This window comes from Pollachius pollachius (genome assembly GCF_949987615.1).
Source record: "Pollachius pollachius genome assembly, chromosome: 3".
NCBI classification, from domain to species: domain Eukaryota; kingdom Metazoa; phylum Chordata; class Actinopteri; order Gadiformes; family Gadidae; genus Pollachius; species Pollachius pollachius.
The window spans coordinates 23,125,140-23,129,277 of record NC_136936.1 but is presented as its reverse complement, the minus strand read 5'-3'; positions in this window follow the sequence as shown (position 1 = coordinate 23,129,277).

Genomic DNA, 4,138 nt, shown 5'->3' with positions numbered 1-4,138 from the left:
GGGACATTTCATATGTAATCTTAATAAGTACTGAAAAGCCTACTCGTTGTTGTGCGTTTCAAGCCCGACATACACCCACACTCCCCATGAACGTCATTTCATGTTTTTTATCAAACCCAGAATCATGCAGCTGGAGGTGGAGCTTGAATTCACGTTCATGTGAACATAAGAAGATCAGCGTGCATCATCTCCTCGCGGTCAGCCTCCCTGAGAGCTGCCTGACGTAGCGATGAAGGTGATAAGGACGAGACACACCCCCCACACCCCGATACTGGAGGCCAGCAGCAGCTTTGGATAGGCCATGACACAGGTCAAACGTCTGGCCATGGAACATGTAGGATAATCCCAACCTAGGAGTGCTGTCAAGGGAATCGGTCCTTTGCACTGTGTCGTGCATTATTTTTCGATTATCCCTTACATTATTAGCCTCCTGAGCTTATATTAACGCTTAATAATGAATGCTAATGATGATGAGTTGACTATCTATGCCTAACTAAGCGTTCAGAAATTAAATTCAAGTGCTGGAAATGGATTAAGTACCAATACTCAAAGAAGTCTAATTCTCATGCTTCAAACCTGAATTGAGGAGCCCAGCCTTCACACGGCATTTATACATTTTTAAGGCTTAGAAAGTCCTCACTTATCATTCACTCACACAAAAGACTTATTTTTACTTATATTTACATACTAATGCTTCTATCTTCTGAACTCATCATGAATTATAGCATTATTAAATGTTTATAAGGCATTATCGACACATTGTAAATAGTTTGTAAATCATTTATTTTCATGTTATAATAATGATTTTAATTATTTTATAAACCAATATCTCATGCTCTTATGAATTGCATACTAATGAGTATTTATGTAGGAACAAGGCTTTATAGAGATGAATTCCCTATGAACTCTATTTACTTCTACTTTATAAAAGAGAGTTTTTCCTATTCGGTGGGCTATAGTAGGGCAAGGATATGTGTGCCGTATCCTTTTAGACTGTTGCCGTGATTGAGTTATATACAAATAAAATGGATTTAACTTGGCTCATTCTCAATATGTTCCATGAAATGAAATAACAAGCAGACAAAATAAATTGGCATCACCACATAATATTGAAGTTGGACCACTAGAGGGGGCAATCGCTATGTTTATACAAGTTGACAATTTCAGAAATCGGAAAGATTGCGTGTATGTTGTCAACTGTTGAACCTTCAGTTGCGTGAAGGGATTTTTAGAGCTACTGAAACATCTTTCGATGCATGTATTTTAAGCGAGAAATTGGCAAACTAGCAACTAAATCAGGTATGGTACGTTAAAAATAGAATGGAAAACCCATTTTTATTCGTTTTAAATGAAGTTTAAAACTTGTATATGTAAATTACAGCTTGTATATAAAATGTTATTCGGGGATAGTGAAAGTGTTTGTAAAAGAAAAGTAAAGAATAACCTGTTGTCTTAAGGCCATCTGTTTCCGTACAAGATTGTGTGTGTGTACGTGTGTGCGTGTGTGTGCGTGCGTGCGTGCGTGCGTGCGTGCGTGTGTGTGTGTGTGTGTGCTTGCGAGCACCAGGGCGATTCACCCCTCTCAGCAGGGGTCAGTAGTGGGAGGTCATGACCCCTACTGACCCTGAGGGAGTGGAGATCATCAATCAACTGGAGGCATGATGGAGTCAGCAGGAGGTGATGGACACACACACACACACACACACACACACACACACACACACACACACACACACACACACACACACACACCCACACACACACTACACACACACCCACACACACTCAGACACACACACACACACACACACACTTATACACACACACACACACACACACATACATAAACATAGAAAAGACATGTAAATGTTAACCTTATTTTTTGGCAAACATCCTATAATGTATAAAGTCATCAACTGTGAGTAACAGTTTGATTAAATTATTTTAATAAAACTACCATGATCAAATACTTCAGGATTTAATTTTTAATTGTGATAAATATTGTAGTTATCCAGAGATAAACAACAGAAAGTTTGCATACCAGTTTGCATTGTGGTTTAAATGCAAATATTTAATAAAGCAATAATGCAAATATCTTTTGTTTTTATTATCATTTGATATAGTTGGTTGATAGGAACTTTTTCCAAACCAAGGTAATTTCACATTCTGTGCCTTAAAAAACACACACACACACACACACACACACACACACACACACACACACACACACACACACACACACACACACACACACAACCACATAACACACAAACACACACCCCCCCCCACACACACACACACACAATTGATTACATTCTTGTAATTCAATGTTATCAAAGAGGATTAGTGTGGCTCTTTTTCAACAAGCTTTGTTAAATATAAGTGACATACCTTGCAAAATATGTCCTTGCTTCCAAGATAACAATCTCTACATACCCAAAATGGAGGACAGTGTGTGTGTGTGTGTGTGTGTGTGTGTGTGTGTGTGTGTGTGTGTGTGTGTGTGTGCGCGTCCAAATCCAATGCTCTTTTTGCCTGCATGTCTGCAGTGCTGCTACATTATTATGTTTTTTCTCCTATTCTCCCATGGACCCCACTGTAAACAAGCAACCGCACAGGCACACACACACACACACACACACACACACACACACACACACACACACACACACACACACACACACACACAGACACACAGACACACAGACACACACACACACAGACACACACACACACACACACACACACACACACACACACACACACACACAAAAAAGCCACTCTCTGGGTTATCAGCTACCACTTGCAGGGTGACAGGGCATGCTTTTTCTCTCTCCCCCTCTCCGCCATTCCTCTCTCCCCCATCCCCTCTTACTGCTCTCCCCCCTCCCCCCCACAGCCTGTCCCGGTGATCAATGAGGAAGTTCTGGGGCCTCAACTATTAATCAGAGCCTATCGGCTATCTGTCTGCAGAGCCAACCAATCACAGGCCCTCCGTCAGCCAAGCCATGACAAATGGGGCCTGGTGGAGGTGTGGGAGGGGTGGAGGAGGGGGGGGTGGAGGAAGGGCAGGGAAGAGAGATGGGGGAGAGGGCACTTCATCTGATCTCAGTCAGGTCAGGGCTGCAGGACTGCTCTAAAAACTTGACTCTTAACATGATTGTGGAAAACATTCAAATGCACATGCGCATGCAAAAGCACATATTATGCAGACATGCGCAAGGGCAGACATACGTCCATGCGTGCACACACGTGCACATGCATGTGTTTGTGTGGTGCAATTGCAGACATAATGCAGGCACATGAGAATGTGTTTGAGTGTTCAACGCGCTCTCACGTTTCCACACAGACGTGGACAAATTTAGACGCTTATACAAAGTTTATGCAGATGAGTGTGTTTACTGTCCTCACCGGGGCAGCCTGTTCTCCCTTAAATGTTGGACTACATTGTATTCTGTTAAGAGAAGAACTGATATCAGAGTCAGAGTTACTTTTATTACATCTTGTTGTACAAGTATACAAGAATAAAATGATTAGGCTTGGTTCCTGAACAGCCACATAGAAACAATACAAGATAAACTCAATAAAGCTAAGTAAAAATAAAATATGTCAAAAAATAAGTTCAAATAAGTGACAGCATTGTAAGTAATGAGAAGAGAAACTAGGGCAGTGGTAATAAGTAATAATAAGTAATGAGGTGTAATAAATTATAAACTATAGTGTAAAGTGTAAGTGTAAAGTGTTCAAGCGGTAGTTGTACCAGCCACGGTAGATGTATGCACACATTGTGTTGCTTATTGTGTTACCGGTTGTGTTCAACACAAATCAATATTAAACCCAGCGCTGCGTACGCCGTCTTGTGAGGAACAGCGCTGAGGGATTCTGGGTTTTGGGCAAAACGACCAAACAAGGAAAGAGAACCATGCATGGGGAGGATTTTATATTCACTTTAAAAGGGAACATAATATCTGCTTGGCTGAAGTACTATGCTGTAGCGAGGCGTGGAGGCTGCTGCTGTTGTTGTTGCTGTTGTTGTTGTTGATCTGTGTTCCAATACAAACGGAGGCCTCCCCTCACACCTCCAGAAGTTCCATCAAAACATAGCCATCCGTCCCCCCTGTGCATAATCACCACATAA